An 18,321-nucleotide genomic window follows, 5' to 3' on the forward strand; every position below is an offset into this window, starting at 1 on the left:
ATTATGATTATACTATGCCTCCTACACTTGATGAGAATAATAATGATAACTACTTTGTTGAATTTGCTCCCACTACAACTAATAAAATTGATTATGCTTATGTGGAGAGTAATAATTTTATGCATGAGACTCATGATAAGAATGTTTCATTTGATAGTTATATTGTTGAGTTTGTTCATGATGCTACTGAAAATCATTATGAGAGAGGAAAATATGGTTTTAGAAGTTTTCATGTTACTAAAACACCTCTCTATAATATGCTGAAAATCTTGAAGTTGCGCTTGTCTAGTTTTCCTATGCTTGTTGCATTATGCCTACATGACTTGTTTATTTACAAGATTCCTTTTCATAGGAAGTGGGTTAGGCTTAAATTTGTTTTGAATTTGCTTCTTGATGCTCTCTTTTGCTTCAACTCTTATTTTTTGCGAGTGCATCATTGAAATTACTGAGCCCATCTTAATGGCTATAAACAAAGCACTTCTTGGGAGATAACCCATGTGTTTATTTTACTACAGTAATTTTGTTTTATATTTGAGTTTTGTAAGTTGTTACTACTGTAGCAACCTCTCTTTATCTTTATTTTACTGCATTGTTGTGCCAAGTAAAGTCTTTGATAGCAAGGTTCATACTAGATTTGGATTATTGCGCAGAAACAGATTTCTTGCTGTCACGAATTTGGGCAGGGTTCTCTGTAGATAACTCAGAAAAATGTGCCAATTTACGTGCGTGTTCCTCAGATATGTACGCAACTTCCATTCAATTTGAGCATTTTCATCTGAGCAAGTCCAGTGCCTCTAAAAAAATCGTCTTTACGGACTGTTCTGTTTTGACAGATTCTGCCTTTTATTTCGCATTACCTCTTTTGCTGTGTTGGATGGATTTCTTTGTTCCATTAACTTCCATTAGCTTTGTGCAATGTCCAGAAGTGTTAAGAATGATTGTGTCACCTCTGAACATGTGAATTTTTGATTATGCACTAACCCTCTAATGAGTTTGTTTTAAGTTTGGTGTGGAGGAAGTTTTCAAGGGTCAAGAGAGGAGGATGATATACTATGATCAAGAAGAGTGAAAAGGCTAAGCTTGGGGATGCCCCCGTGGTTCATCCCTGCATATTTCAAGAAGACTCAAGCGTCTAAGCTTGGGGATGCCCAAGGCATCCCCTTCTTCATCAACAATTTATCAGGTTTCTTCTCTTGAAACTATATTTTTATTCGGTCACATCTTATGTACTTTACTTGGAGCGTCTATTTGTTTTTGTTTATGTTTGAATAAATCCATGCTTGTGTGGGAGAGAGACACGCTCCGTTGTTGCGTATGAACACATGTGTTCTTAGCTTTACTCTTAATGTTCATGGCGAAGGTTGAAACTGCTTCGTTAATTGCTATTTGGTTGGAAACAGAAAATGCTTCATGTGGTAATTGGTATAATGTCTTGAATAATTTGATACTTGGCAATTGTTGTGCTCATATAGATCATGTTTAAGCTCTTGCATCATGTACTTTGCACCTATTAATGAGGAACTACATAGAGCTTGTTAAAATTTGGTTTGCATGACTGGTCTCTAGAGTCTAGATATTTTCTGGTTAAGGTGTTTGAACAACAAGGAAGACGATGTAAAGTCTTATAATGCTTACAATATGTTCATATGTGAGTCTTGCTGCACCGTTTATACTTGAGTTTGCTTCAAACAACCTTTCTAGCCTAGCCTTGTATTGAGAGGAATTCTTCTCGTGCATCCAAATCCTTGAGCCAAAATCTATCCATTTGTGTCCACCATACCTACCTACTACATGGTATTCCTCTGCCATTCCAAGCAAATACTTCATGTGCTACCTTTAAACAATTCAAAAGCTATTATCTCTTATTTGTGTCAATGTTTTATAGCTCATGAGGAAGTATGTGGTGTTTATCTTTCGATCTTGTCATTTACTTCTGACAGACTTTCACAATGGACTAGTGGCTTCATCCGCTTATCCAATAATTTTGCAAAAAGAGCTGGCAATGGGGTTCCCAGCCCCAACTAATTAACTTGCATTAATAATTCTCTTCACATGCTTTGCCCTGATCTATCAGTAAGCAACTTAATTTTGCAAATAGACACTCCTCCATGGTATGTGAATGATGGAAGGCACGCGAGGATTCGGTTAGCCATGGCTTGTGTAAGCAGGTTGGGAGGAGTGTCATCTATAAATAATGAAACTAAAATACATGTGTAAACAAACGAGAAGAGGGATAATCTACCTTGCTGGTAGAGATAACGTCCTTCATGGGAGCCGCTCTTGAAAGTCTGGTTGATGAGGTAGTTAGAGTACCCGCTACCATTCGTTGACAACAACAAACACCTCTCAAAACTTTACTTTTATGCTCTATATATGATTTCAAAACTTAAAAGGCTCTAGCACATGATTTAATCCCTGCTTCCCTCTACGAAGGGCCTTTCTTTTACTTTATGTTGAGTCAGTTTACCCACTTCTTTCTATCTTAGAAGCAAACACTTGTGTCAACTGTGTGCATTGATTCTTACATGTTTACCTATTGCACTTGTTATACTCCCTCCGATTCATATTAATTGACTTCAATATGGATGTATGTCGAGGGTACTCCTCGCCAATGCCCTCCGATAGGGGCTTAGGGTTGACGGAATCCTGTAGGCTGACACGAGACATCGGTTCATAGACAAGCGGGGAGAGCGATTTACCCAGGTTCGGGGCCCTCGATGAGGTAAAACCCTTACGTCCTGCCTGTCTGTTCTTTGATTATGATGATAATGGATTACAATGGGGTGCTGAATACTTCGGCTGAGATCTAGTCGAGATTGCTATTGCTAGGGTCACCTAGCTTTAAGTTTTTCCTGGCTAAGATTGCTAAGATTGTTCGTGTCCCTCGGCGACCCCTCTCCCGGCCTTTATATAGGAGGCCGGGTCTCAAGGGTCCTAACCGAGTACGACTAGGTTTACGATAGTTTAGATCCAATCTTTCCTTGTTTGTTCGCTTCCTTGTCTTGCCCGTCAAGGAATCTTCTAGTGCACCGACCTAGTGGCCCATCTCGCCTTCGGGTATCTTCATGGGCCTCCAATTTGTCAATACCGGATAGGGCAATATCGGTTACCCGAAGGGTAATGCCCACGTCAGTAGCCCCCGAGTGTCTAGCCGAAGATAATTCGGGTAGAGACTAATGCATGTTTTTTCCTGACATTCTTTCTCCTTCATTGCTCTTGTTCATCTTGATTATGCTTCATCTTCTTTTTATCGGGTGCGCGTCAGCGCTCCCGATGGGAGTAGCCCCCGAGTCTAGGTACGGATGCTTGCAATCCGTTCGTAGACTCAAGTTGTACTACTCGAATACTTTCCTCTGCCGAGTTTTTCGCAAGTCTTCATAGGTCATCCGATATATTTTCTTCACGCAAAGGATAATGAGCAACGTGCCCAACTTTTGTTGGTTAACTGCCGATGGCAAAACAACGTTACTCTACACAGAATCAAGTCCCCGGGCATGATCCTGGAGTGCAAAAAACTTTCAACGGGTGTGCACCACGTCCTCCCGATGGGAGTAATTAACGAAGTGTACAAAAAACTTTCAAACTTTTACTCCTTCGACTGCTTATTCTGTCGAATCTTCTTTTTATCGGGTGCGCGTCAGCGCTCCCGATGGGAGTAGCCCCGAGTCCGGGTTCGGATGCTCGCAATCCTTGCGTGGACTCAAATCCTTCATCCGATGACTTTTTATGTTTCCTTCGAATGCTTCCAAATTATGACGTCATTGCTCGTCGTGTAAGCTGCTGCGAGGCTGATTTGACGGGTCCATCATGACGAGCTAGCCCTAGCCCTGCTCAATCAGTGTTTTAGGGCTTGACCACTATACGCATAACGACCGAGGTGGCTCCTCGATTTCCGCACAATCGTGGGCGTAGTGGGCCGTCAGTTCTTTCCCTTCCTCAAGCGCCACGTGCTTACTTTAACTTCTCCTTAAAATCTCCAAAGGGCAAAAAATTCTCAATCTTCTCCACGGTTCCCGCAGCATCTCCTCATTCTCCCTCTTCTTCCTTCTTTCGCCATTGTTGTGCCGCCGCCACAGTTTCAATCTCCCTCAGATCTCGTGATGGTGAAGAAGAAGAATACCGCCGCCGCTGCTAGCTCCACCAGCGGAGGTGCCGCTGCCAAGTCCTCCTCTCCTCTTCCGAAGGGGAGCGCTCCGAGCGCCCCTCCCCCAGCTCCGGCGCCGCCGGCCCGTCGGGCTCGATGGTCAAACCTGGGGACTGGGTAGCTTCAACCGTCACCAAGCGTGACGAAAAGAGGTCCCGAAGCTTAGGATTGATATCCTCCGACGCGGGAGATGTGATCCTTCCAGTGCGATCTCTCGGCTCGATCCTCCTGCTTGGATTTTCCGTGATGTTCTTATCTTTTCTTCATCGAGGCCTTTCGCTCCCTACTCATGGATTCCTCCTCCATCTCTTGCGGACGTATGAAATCCAATTATGGCAACTTACCCCCAACTCAATACTCCATATTGCTGTGTTCATCACCCTTTGCGAGGCGTTTTTGGATATTGAACCTCATTTCGGGCTGTGGAAGAAGATCTTCTATGTGAAAAGATACAGCAGTAGTAATGGGTACTTTGTCACCGGAGGAGTAGGTTTTGTTGCCCGCTTAGAAGTTAATTACTTTAATTTCCCAATGAGAGAGTCCGTCCAAGGATGGAGGTTGAAATGGTTTTACGTTAAAGATTCCTCGTCACCCGAATGTCGACTTCCCTGCTATGCCGATGTTACTGAAGCCAAGCCCAAGGACTCTTGGAAGAATATCCTCTCAGCCGACGAAAGGGCCTCAGCCGAAGAATTGTTTGCCAAATTCCTTCGAATCAAACAGGCTGACGGCCAAACTATGATTGGTACGGAGGTGGCAGCAGTTTTCCTGAAGCGCCGAATCCAGCCGATCATGGCCGAGTTCACCCGATGTGGTTATACTCGGGTCCAAAGGATGAGACCAGGATTAATGTCTGCCGATCTATCGGAAAAGAGTTGCTTGATGAAGTTCGTCGTCTTACTTCCTTCAACCAGGAAGATTCGATTCCGCCGATCTCTTCTTATACTCCCCTTGACGTTGATCATCCACCATCGGGGTATTTTCCTTTCTTCACATCTCCGTTATAGCTCCTTGCTTAGCCGACGTGATTACCTTTGTTCTTACTTGTCATTTTTCTTTGCCGGATCCCTATGGCTTCCGAAAATACACGTGATTCACCGGATGATACTTCGAGGGGAGAGGCTCCTCAATCCCCGTAGATTTTCACACCACCGATCAAACAGGTTTAGAGGATGAATATAATGGTCCGATGAATCTTGAAGTTGCCCACGCTGATCTTCCCTCCTCGACCGATAACACTTGTATCGCGGATGGATCGGTGCGTAACGTCGACAACGATCGTGATACTTTCGTTGATGCGATCGCGGATGGGGCCAGAGCTTTTCCTGCGAAGAGATCAACCGGCGGCTTTGCCGATGAAGATGATCTCTTCGACATGTAAGTAGTTCCTTTTTGAAAGTTATACTGTGCCTTTTTTACCTTTCATACTCCTGTTATAATCACAGTCGACTTGTTTACTTTTGCAGTGATGAGGGCTTTATCGAGCCTCCTCCTAAAAAGGCCAAGTCTGATGCCGTTCGCCGGTCGTGGTGGCTTCCGAAGCTTCGGCTCCTAAAGCTGCCCCCATGGCTCAAGCATCGACTGCTGCTACTGCGGCTCCTTTTTCTGTAAGTCCTCTTCTGATCTTAATACAAATTTCTTGGAGCGTGCCTTGTTTAATTGTTTTTCTTTCTCTCTTAAGGACCTGCGTGGCGTTATCTCTTCTCTGGAGGTTTTCGCCTCCCGATTCACTTCTCTAGAGGCTGACAAAGTTCGGCTGCAAGAGGAAGTCGAATCTTCCTCCTCAAAACTGGATGGCGCGATCAAGATAGCTGTCGTGGCTCGCCAAGAGATTGAATCTCGAAGGAAGAGCCGGCCGGACCGAAAGGGAAGTCGAAGGAGGAGGAAGCATCCGAGCCGGTGGCTGAGGCTCGAGCAGCCGAGAAGGATGAAGTCCTTCGTCAATCTTCTTTGGCCTTGCTTGGTAATCTCTAACATACTTTTGTCGAGTGACGTTCTTATGGATTTAAACTTTTTGTCAGTGACTGAATTTTTTCCTTCCTTTCTACTGCAGAGGTAGCGAACATTCCTGTCGATGCCCTGGAAAGAGTTCCAAATAACTCCCCAGCAAACGCTGTGTCAACGATTCTCGCTTCTCACCAGCTTACACAAGAGCTTCTTGTGAAGGGGAAGGGTGCTCTGGCGCGGATGCACTCGATGATCTTCCCCAAGATCAAGCAAGAGAAGACCCTGGGGCAGCTGATCGATACCTTCGCGGTTGACACCAAAGAGGTCATCGAGGTATTCAAGCGTACATCGCGCACTTTTGGTGATGTCCTTGCCTTCCAACTTATGATGGGTTACGGCTTTAAGGGTGACATCGAGGAAATGACTAAGGGGCTTCCAAAAGGGCAAGACGGGCAGCCTGTTGATTTGAGCACCTTTAAGGTGTCTGCTCTTACTTGTGCCCGTCAGCTCCTTGAACTGGTTTCATCAAGGAAATCGTCGACTGGTCCTAGTTCATCGACTCAAACTCAGCTTCCTTGATTCTTGTAACAAACTTGTGCCTTGAGCTGATGCAAAACATTGCTCTGCCGCAAAAACTCATGCTTTGTAATAAACTCCGTGCTAGCATTGTTGTTAGCACACTTTTGCTATGATATCATTTTCTTGCACTTTTCCCGATGGGAGTTATTTTGGACGTTCGGCTGTACCATATCCATCACTTCTTTATAATCAGTACTTTCGCGAGTCTTCCCGGTACCCTCGTTTGCGGACGACTCGTCGGGTGCGCTTCTCGAGCGATCGGATCCAGCGCATGAAAGACCGGATGACGCAGATGGAGAAGGATTTACGCAGCACTTATGCCTTAGCTGCCATCATCAATAAAAAGAGCGAGATTGCAGCCGACGTGGAGCGGTATATTCTTGGCGAGCTGCATAAGGCTACCGAAAGTTTAAACTGTAAGTTTCTTGATCCCTTTGCTCGCTTGCTAGCAACTTCTTGTCCGAGTATTTTACTAATTCTTTTGGCAGTCATAGCGTTGAACCCTGCGGAAGAGAACAAGCGGATACACGAGCGGGTGCATGCTTTGACTCAGCCTTTCCTTATCCGAAGAAATTTTCCGGCGGGAACACTCGAAGGCCTCGGACTGTCGTCAAATTTCGGGATCGAGTTCAACGAGTCCACCGGTTCTTCGACAAGTGCTACAAGGCCATGAGGGTAGTTTGGAAAACAATGTTTCCTCCGAATGCGGTTCCCTACCCTTTTGACTTTGATGTCTGAATTTGGAAGTGCCAAGAAGGTTCGGGAGCTAGTAAGATCTCAAGTCTTTGCAGGGGCCAAGTGCACGCTTGCCCTTGTGCTTGCTTGTTATCCTTCAGCTTGCTTGTTGTCTATTGCCAACGCAACTGGTGACTTCGAGGAGCTGTACCCGAAGGTTTTAGCTCCTGCTCATGTAATTGTCGACAGGCTTGAGGAGATGTCAAAGGTACCTGAGGAAGAGGAAACTCCGCAAGGGTGATATAAATGTGTAAAGTTACTTTTGTAAATTGTATTGGCTAATTCATCCGAGTGCTCGGATTTTTGGGCCAAAAACTTCTTATCTGGTTGGTACATGAATGTGTACTTTTACCATGCCGTTGGCAAATATTTAAAGGGCGAAGCTTAATTGCCCGTTGGATGTATGAGTACTAGTTGGTTAGCAAATCATTATGAGTGATCAGCTCGTGTTGCAGGTTTTGCTAAACCTGTTGTATGCGCAACTTTGCTTTCAACCGTTTATAAATTTCGACAGTCATTCCCGAATTTTTCGGGTGTAATGATTCTGCCGATGAGCCCATTGTTCCTTTGATATTTCCATAAGTAAAATATCGAACGTGGGTTGTTGTTTATACGTATTTCCAAATTTTTGCTATTTACGGCACTCGTAGAAGCATCTATAGCGGAAGAAAAGGTGAACGTCCTTTAGCACTCGTAGAGGCTTTTTTTGGAGCGCGATCTTCTGCCTTGTACTATGTTTACATAGTGATGGGGCTTAGAAGTTTGTCGTTACTGCAATGCTTTAACAAGGAAATAAAGCTTAAGTTCTTATTAATAAGGTAAGCACGATGCTAGAGGGCGGAAAAGGGGAAGCCCTGTTTAAAGTAAAGGAGAAAAGAAAAGTAAAGGCTAGTAGACTGCTTAGATACGGAAGGGGTTCTTCTCCTCCTCTGGCTTCTTCACTGCGTCAGTGGTTGCTGCAGCGTTGCTGATTTCGTCAGGGGTTTGGGCGGTGATCGTCATCGTCTTGCTATCTCCTAAGCCTTCTGTGCCATCAGCTGCCGATCCCTTTGCTGCCGAGGCTCCTGCTGCAGAAGCTTCTGCTGCCGAAGCTTCTGCTGTCGAAGCTTTAAGGGTGAGAGCGGCCGAATTCTTCTTGGCGTTCCTGCCATCTTTTTCTTTCTTAATTTCTCGTATAGACAGCTTGGGCGGAGGGTCGACGATTTCTCGCTGTGACCCGAACTTTGCAGCAATCCTCTGAAAGTCGCGATCACAATTGTCCGAGCGTGAGAAACTTCCATAGACTGTGATGTTTGTCCCGTTGTTCCCAGGCATTTTCAGCTTGAGGTATGCATAATGCGGCACAGCCATGAACTTGGCATACGCTGGTCTCCCGAGTATAGCGTGATACTATGACTCCCAGTTCACCACTTCAAACTCGATCTTCTCCTTCCTGAAATTGTCGGCCCTGCCGAAGATGACATTCAGGTAGACTTTGCCGAGAGAGTAGCCCGGTGCGGTTGGAAGGATCCCATGAAAGCAGGTGTCTGTTTCTTCCAACATGTTCATGGTGATCCCCATACTTCTAATTGTGTCGACAAATATCGAGGTTTAGACCGCTTCCACCATCCATGAAAACTTTGCTCATCTTGAACCCCCCAATTTGTGCTTCGACTACCAAGGCCGCGTGACCTGGTTTTGGTATGGTTATCGGGTGATCTCGCTCGGCCGAACGTAATGTTCGAGAGGACCATTCGACGTACTCGGGGATGTTTGCCATGATGCTTTCACGCCAAGTTGATCTCTCGGGTGAGCTTGTTCATCTCTCTTTTCGAGACACCTGTCCTATGGATCATGCTCATCTGCCGCGTGGTGGTGGAAATGCCTCGTTGGGTTGATGAGGTTGAGCTTGCTGGACCCGATGTTGCGGTGGGGGTGGTGGTGGTGGTGGTGGTAGCTGTTGTCTGGCTCTGCCTGCTTGGATGAGTTTATGCATATCGATGAGCTGCCGACAGGTCCCCGAGCAGGTGGCTAGACTTTATTTTACCATCCTTGGAGTCGGTATATGATTGCGGGTAGCATGGGGCGTTGATCTCGCTCGGCGTAGGGTAGTTCGGGTGTTCTCTGTTGTCGTGGTTTATAGTTGCCACGGTTCCCGGAGTTGCTCCGATACCGTCCCTGTCGATCGTCTCGCCTGTCATCATACCGATCACCCTGCCGATCAGAGTAGCCTGCGGCCACCAAGTTGTTGTCATCGTAACCACGGTTCTTCCTTCTCTTGTTGCGATCCCTTCGACCGCCCGAATCATGTTTCGGCTGGTCATCCTCTTCGTCATCGCTGCACTGTCGTGGCTTTCGAACGTTGTCTTCGCCATCGGCCCGAGTCATTGGCGATTTCCATTAACTTGGTTATGGTTTTAGGCTTTTTGCGCCCAAGTTCCTCTATGTAGCTTTCCCGCTGAACGCCGTCGCTGAAAGCGTCAATTGCTCTGTCGACAGATACGTCTTCGGCGGCATTTAGGAGTTTTGTGAATCTCCCGATGTACGAACGCATCGATTCCCTCTGCTTCTGGCGGCAATTCCGCAGTTCTTCGATCCCGACGGGCCTCTTGTACGTTGCTTGGAAGTTGGCAACGAAGGCATCTACTAGGTCGTCCCATGATTTAACGGAGCCTTTCGGCAGCCCCCTAGCCGGGCCCGTGCTTGAATCCTTCAAGTAAAGTTGTAAGCATTGCATTGTCTGCTATCTGGTTTCCTTTGTGCAGGATCATAGTACGCGAGGTAGTCGTCTATCCAAGATCTTGGTTCTTGCTGCCCATCGTACTTGGCGGCATCGGTAGGGGTAGGCTTGAACTTTTTGGGCGGCATCGTTTCGCGGATCTTGTAACTTAGACAGTCAGCTCCCCTGAGCTCGCCGTCGTGCTCTTGGTCTTCATCCGAAGAATCGCTGTCGTCGTCCTTCCTAGCGGCGCGTCGCCGCCTTGCTTTGTCGATCCTGCTCTGGGTGATTTCGTCTCGAGCATCTCTCGCATGATGTTTCGACCCACTGCCTTGGATGGTGGTCCTTTCTTTTGGCGGGGCTAGGTTGTTCCCTAATATTGCGAGACTCTCCAGGGCACCTCGATGAGCTTGAGCCATGGATCCTTCGGGCGCTGGTTGATGAGGTATGCGGCGAGGTTGGCCGTTGCTCCCGCGACGGTCTTCGGCCGTGGCATGCCGGCGGTATCCATAGTCATAAAGGATTTGGTCGGATTCGACGTTATTTCTGCGGCGTCATCTTCGAAAGCCCGGATAGTCTTGACCGGTTCTTGCCTGTTCCGTGAGTGTTTCGGGAGGCACTCCCTTGCGAGCCCCTTCGCCGTTCGCTGGATCGATCCGCCGCGGATAGGCGTCTCTCAAGGGTGGCTTGCTCTTTCGACGAGTGCTCCCGGTTTTCTCTAGTATGGAGCGATAAGCATTGAGGGTTCCAAGCCGAAGTTCCTGCGGAGAGCGGCGTGTTGTTGAGTACTGCTGCCCTTGCTACCGCCCACTCCTCATCCGCGATAGTGTAATCGCTGTCGCGGTTGCTGGCGCTGTTTTCAAAACTTGCCCTTCTACTGGAACGAGGGGTATGGTCCTCGTCTCCTCGCGCCTTGCGTTTCCCGTGTTATTGGCGACATAAACCTGATGGTGTGCCGCCCTTCGGATGGTTCCCTGGATGATGCCGTCGATCTCGTCCTCTCCCGATGAATGCCGGGCGTTGCGGATGAATGGCGTGTCGCTTGATCCCGGCCCGTGCCCGGTGTCACGGTTCGGGCGGTAGTACGAAGTTAGTTTCGAGGATGAGGAATCATCCGACCCTACCGACATGGAGGACACCGAGCGGGGAGTCGAGGACACGGGTGAGCACGTCGATCCCGTCGGTCCAGCCGACGAGTCGAGTGATGATGACGCGCTTGAACCCGCCGATCCGGAAGTGGGGGATTCCAGCAATCGAAGGATTCCTCTGCGTTGACGTTGTAGTGGACGCTACCGAAGGTCATCTCCATGTTTCCTTGTAGATCCGAAAAGTTCGAGCGGGAGGAATCGCTGTGTGGAGTAAACTCGTAGGAGCCGAATCGAATCGGGCTTCCCAGGGTCGGTGACGATGGTGTCGATGAAGCTGTTGATGAAGCTGCCAGCGAAGCCGCCGGTGTCATGATCGGATCTGCCGATGCTCTGCCTTGTGCCGACAGGGTCCCCACAGACGGCGCCAATTGTCGAGACTCCTCGCCAATGCCCTCCGATAGGGGCTTAGGGTTGACGGAATCCTGTAGGCTGACACGAGACATCGGTTCACAGACAAGCGGGGAGAGCGATTTACCCAGGTTCGGGGCCCTCGATGAGGTAAAACCCTTACGTCCTGCCTGTCTGTTCTTTGATTATGATGACAATGGATTACAATGGGGTGCCGAATACTTCGGCTGAGATCTAGTCGAGATTGCTATTGCTAGGGTTACCTAGCTTTAAGTTTTTCCTGGCTAAGATTGCTAAGATTGTTCGTGTCCCTCGGCAGCCCCTCTCCTGGCCTTTATATAGGAGGCCAGGTCTCAAGGGTCCTAACCGAGTACGACTAGGTTTACAGTAGTTTAGATCCAATCTTTCCTTGTTTGTTTGCTTCCTTGACTTGCCCGTCAAGGAATCTTCTAGTGCACCGACCTAGTGGCCCATCTCGCCTTCGGGTATCTTCATGGGCCTCCAATTTGTCAATACCAGATAGGGCAATACTGGTTACCCGAAGGGTAATGCCCACGTCAATGTATCTAGACACATTTTAGTTCTAGATACATCCATATTAGAGTCAATTAATATGAACCGGAGGGGGTATTACTTTATGTTGACAATTATCCATGAGATATATATGTTGAAGTTGAAAGCAACCGCTGAAACTTATATCTTCCTTTGTGTTGCTTCAATGCCTTTACTAAGAATTTATTGCTTTATGAGTAACTCTTATGCAAGTCTTATTGATGCTTGTCTTGAAAGTACTATTCATGAAAAGTCTTTGCTATATGATTCGAGTTGTTTAGTCATTGTCTTTACTATTGCTTCGAATCGTTGCATTCATCTCATATGCTTTACAATAATGTTGATCAAGATTATGTTGGTAGCATGTCACTTAAGAAATTATCATCGTTATCGTTTACCTACTCGAGGGCGAGTAGGAACTAAGCTTGGGATGCTTGATACGTCTCAAACGTATCTATAATTTCTTATGTTCCATGCTAGTTTTATGACAATACCTACATGTTTTGTTCACACTTTATATCGTTTTGATGCGTTTTTCGGAACTAACCTATTGACGAGATGCCGAAGTGTCGGTTCTCGTTTTCTCGCTGTTTTTGGTTTCGAAATCCTAGTAAGGAAATATGCTCGGAATTGGACGAAATCAACGCCCAGCATCTTAGAATTCCACGAAGCTTCCAGAACACCCGAGAGCCACCAGAGGAGAGCCACATGGGCCCACACATGGGGCTGGCGTGGCCCAGGAGGGGGGCGCGCCACCCTATTGTGTGGCGGCTCCGTACCCCCTCCGACTCCGCCTCTTCGCCTATTTAAAGGTCCCTGACCTAAATCTTCGATACGAAAAAGCCACGATACGAGAAACCTTCCAGAGCCGCCGCCATCGCGAAGCCAAGATTCGGGGGACAGGAGTCTCTATTCCGGCACGCCGCCGGGACGGGGATGTGCCTCCGGAAGGCATCTCCATCGACACCACCGCCATCTTCATCAACGCTGCTATCTCCCATGAGGAGGGAGTAGTTCTCCCTCGAGGCTAAGGGCTGTACCGGTAGCTATGTGGTTAATCTCTCTCTCATGTACTTCAATACAATGATCTCATGAGCTGCCTTACATGATTGAGATCCATATGATGAGCTTTGTAATCTAGATGTCGTTATGCTATTCAAGTGGATTTTACTTATGTGATCTCCGGAGACTCCTTGTCCCACGTGTGTAAAGGTGACGAGTGTGTGCACCGTGTGGGTCTCTTAGGCTATATTTCACAGAATACTTATTCACTGAGTTATGATTTGAGTCAGATGTCTCTATGAAATTGTGGTGTGTTAGTACCTCCTATGAATGCTCAAAGTGACAGCGTGGGGTGTTTATTAGTACTTGGGAATACATCTTTAAGGTTTGCCTACATGATGAATTAGAGTTCGTTATCTTGCCAGAGAGTAATTCGGAATAGCATAGTGAAGTGCTTATTTATATTCCATTATGATTGCAATGTTGAGAGTGTCCACTAGTGAAAGTATGATCCCTAGGCCTTGTTTCCAAATACGCAATCATCGCTTATTTACTTGTTTTATCGCATCTTTACTTCCTGCAATATTACTACCATCAAGCGCACGCCAGCAAGCTATTTTCACGGCGCCGTTACTATTGCTCATATTCATTCATACCACTTGTATTTCACTATCTCTTCGCCGAACTAGTGCACCTATACATCTGACAAGTGTATTGGGTGTGTTGGGGACACAAGAGACTTCTTATATCGTGATTGCAGGGTTGCTTGAGAGGGATATCTTTGACCTCTTCCTCCCTGAGTTCGATAAACCTTGGGTGATCCACTTAAGGGAAACTTGCTGCTGTTCTACAAACCTCTGCTCTTGGAGGCCCAACACTGTCTACAGGAAAAGAAGCGTGAGTAGACATCACCGCCCTCGACAATAAAATATCAATCAAACTAACATAGCGTGCAACGCACGCAGTAAATTTGTACAAAACAATCTTATGCAGATACAAGGTTATTACATTCATGACTGGGCTCCCTGGTTCCCTTGGGTCCTCAGATCCCTCTCGAGGCATGACTCCATCCAAGAAATAATGGTATATGCAGGACCTCTAGCAATATCGTAATATTGGCCTAAACTCCTCTCAGTGTTTGCTACGGCTCTCAAGTCTAAAGATGGATGGCATGCCAATACCGAAGCTAAAGCAAGTTCAGCACCAGCCAGAAGTTCTTTCCGCACCAACTGTCGAATCCTTTCAGGAGACTTGAATCGGGTGAACACGGCAGATAAAGTTTCGGGTGCTTGGTCCAGAGGAAACAAAGTCTTCCAAACCATCGTGAGATGAGCGTGGAACTTATCAAAGTAGTAATGCGCCTTCTCCACCCGGTGCTCAAACTTCGCCATGATAACAGCCTTCGGACGATGCAGCCATAAATCGTGTTTCGGGTGAGCAACGTCAGTCATCGCCTCGACCTTTTCATGGATCTTCTTGTCCTCCTCAGATTTATCTGAAGATACGACTGAAAAGGAATGAGTATCAGTTAAAAGAATATCCAGGCTACGTCATGAATCCGAAGATGGGTTAATAGTTACAGCCCAAACTTTCGGTAGCAACATGAAGACCATCGAGAGCGTATTGCTCGATAGCAGTCGCTATTTCACCCTTTTTCTTCACCAAGGCTGCCATTGCGCGAAGAGAAGTAATGTCTTTATTTAAACAAGACACTTGGTCACGTAAGCGGCGAACAAGGTCCGATTCGTCATTACTCGAAGGATTTGGAAAAAGCTCGGCACGGGAAGAAGATGAAGGAATCTGCAGTACAGTCCTCAGTTCAGAACAACATTAACATAAAACTCCCATCGGGAGCACTTGGTATATATGTTACATTCAAAAGATTGTTCGAATTGGCAACAGAGCCGAAATAAAACAGGACTAAGTCAAATTGCGATTGGTCTTATTTACAATAAATCAAGCAAGAGTTTAAGGGATTGCTGATGATGAGCCAGGGGCAGCTTCAGGAATAGGCTTGGCTTGTGCTTCATCTACCAACTTCAGGAGTTGATTGGCACATGTCACGGCCGATCGTTTGAAGGGTTCAAGGTCGACTAAATGATTGTCATCATCCACAGGCAATGCCTTAGACAACCTCTCCAAGTCTGACCCCATTAGCAGCTGGAAAGTAAGGACCGCCCCATACAAGCGGGAACGGCGTTTCAATACCTCCACAGGTTCGGAAGAATCAACAGGAAAAGCATCTGCCATCTCGCCAAGAGTCCTGTCCTGCTTCTGCTTCGGGAAGATCATCGAGTATAGCCTCGACAACGCTCATTTAGTCTTTTGCAGAAGTCCAAGAACTTGGACATTAGATTCAGCGGCAAGCGACAGGGCATCGGCTGTAGAGTCCTCCCGAAGCTGATGGCGTCGAGTGATAGTTATATTGGCGGCCTCTGAAAGAAAGACAGATCAGTAGCCAGTAAGGAAATACCAAGAAAGAAAGAAGCTATGTGTCATGAATTTTACCCAATAAATCCTTGATGGATTCGCGGAGGACGCATTCCTTCTTGTCGGTCGCAACCGCTGCCGCACGCCTGGCGTCTTGTTCATCCTTCATCTGCCGCTTCAGCTTCTTCAATTCTTCCTTCAGCAAGGCATTTTCATTCTTGGCGTCGGTGGCAAGCCTGTTGGCCTCTAGCACCTGATCAGCTGAAGATTTGACAGTCTTTCGAAGCTGGGTGTTTTCAGCCTCTAGTCGGGTAAACTGCTCGGCGAAATCTACCACATCATCGACTGTGGCGTAAATTGGCTGCAGCAAGGGAAATCAAGAGGACTCAGTTGACAAAAGAAACTCAGCAAAACAAGATAGATTAAATACTTACGTGGTCACGACCAGCCGACGAAGTAGGAGCATCGCCAGGAGGAATAACCTTCGACACTGGAATTTTCTCCACGACCGTCCTTGTGGGAGGCGTCGACTTGGCGGGAGAAGGATTCGGCTCCTTAGCTGATGCCGTTTTTCCAACAGATAATTTAGCCCTCTTCGCAAGAGGAACATCATCATCAGAACTACATAAGAAGAATGCGCAATTAGCATACGAGGCGGTAAGGAATACGTCAGAGAAGTGCTAAAAATGCTTACAGGTCCAGGTCATCTTCAGCAGCGAAAAAACCTGTCGAACTTTCCTGGATAGGAGGAGGCGAAGCAGTCCCAACGGCATCATCATCCTGTCTGCTAGGACTTGATTCAGCCGTTGTAATAAAATCGTCGTTTACCTGCTTGCGTCGCCTGCTCCTAATGAAGGCATCATCCTCGGCAGCGTCTTCCTCTTGGACGTCGCTGTCCTCAAGGGCGTGTTGGACGTCCTCGGTCTCCTCGGAGTCGTCATCGTCATCCTCTGGCTCCACGCCACTTTCGGGCGAAGGAGGATAACATTGAGCAACGGTGGGGGCCTGTCGGGAGAAGAAAGCTTGTAAAGCGCAATAAAGGAAGAAGCAACAACAACAAACAAAAAACGGTGAAGAATTACCTCAGTCGGAAGATGGTGAAAATCATAAGGGGGACGAGCTGATGTCAAGACAATGTTGTCCTTCATACTGAGGCATGTCAAACGGCGGACTTCGTCCCGGAGGTCCTCAGCCGAAAGGTCGGCAGAGCTGACCCTAGACTTGTCGCCTTTGCCAGTATAAAGCCACAATTGGTGGGGGCGAGACATTAGTGGCTGTACTCGACGTTGCAGGAACATTGAGACTACTTCAGTGCCACACATCGTCAAGCCCCCCGTATTCTTCAAAGCGACGACTTGGTCAAATAGCTTGTCGGCTGTCACCCTCTCCTCGGGAGAAAGGACATTTCGCCAGGACTTCTTCGGCTTAGCTATCAAGACATCTTCGAAAGGAGGGAGATTCGAGCGCCGCCCGTGCACCACAGGGTCTCGCAGATAAAACCACTTGTTGCGCCAGCCCTGGACGGATTCCTTCATTGGATAGTCGAAGTAATCGACTTCCTTCCTGACAACAAAGCCAACGCCACCGACGACGGGGGGGGGGGAGGGGGGCATTGCTGTCGTTGTGACGCTTCACATAGAAAATCTTCCTCCAAAGTCCCCAGTGGGGATCAATGCCAAGGAAGGCCTCGCAGACGGTGACAAAGATGGAAAGGTGGAGAATGGAGTTTGGGGTCAGCTGCCAGAGCTGGATCCCGTAGAAAAATAGAAGGGAGCGGAGAAACTCGTGGGCAGGAAGAGAAAGACCCCGGAACAGGAAAGCAGCAAACATGACAGTGAATCCCTTCGGAGGCTTTGGGCGAGAAACAACACCTGGAAGACGAATGTCATCTTCAGATGCGGAGATGAAGCCGAGGGCTCGCAGCTTGTTCACGTAACGACTGGAAATGGCGGAGGCGCTCCAGTCGCGGCTGACCTTAACCGCGTATGAGGTACCGACGCTCTTCTTCTTGCCCATGGCGTACGGAGCTTCTGAAGGAGGAGCAGAGGAGGCAGGAAGGCTTGAGCGAGAAGATGAGCAGTAAGAGGCGTAAAAAGTAAAAACGAGGAGGCCCTCTATTTATGCCATAAGAATTTGTGTGAAATCGTGGCCATAACTCCACATACGTCGTGGGAGGTGGAGCAGATCTGGCTGTACACGTGGCGCTCAAAGAAGGAACGAAACCGGCGGCCCATTATTCCCACGTTGCGCGAAAATCGAGGAGACGCCTCGGTCGCCGCGCATGCACTGGTCAATTACAAAAAACTGCCCGCGCAGAGCTAGGGTGGGCCCGTCAGGTCAAGTCTTGTCAATCGGGCCACAGCAGTAGCACGTCATCAATGACATCATGGACGCTGTCAAGGGCAGTCGAAGGAAAATAAAGAATCATCGGATGTTTGAACTTGAGTCTGCACCCGATCACAAGTGCTCGTGTCCAGACTCGGGGGCTACTCCCATCGGGAGCGCTGACGCGCACCCGATAAAATAAGGACTCGAAGATATTCCTGTGAAGAGATGTTTGGAGATAACGATGGAATGCTCAGCTCGAGTCTGCACCCAGTTGCAAGCACCCGTGCTCAGACTCGGGGGCTACTCCCATCGGGAGCGCTGGACGCGCACTCGACAGAACTTTTTTGCACTCCAGGATCATGCCCGGGGACTTGATTCTGTGTAGGGTAACGTTGTTTTGCCATCGGCAG

The sequence above is a fragment of the Lolium rigidum genome, chromosome 4 (assembly GCF_022539505.1).
Source record: "Lolium rigidum isolate FL_2022 chromosome 4, APGP_CSIRO_Lrig_0.1, whole genome shotgun sequence".
In the NCBI taxonomy this organism is placed as follows: domain Eukaryota; kingdom Viridiplantae; phylum Streptophyta; class Magnoliopsida; order Poales; family Poaceae; genus Lolium; species Lolium rigidum.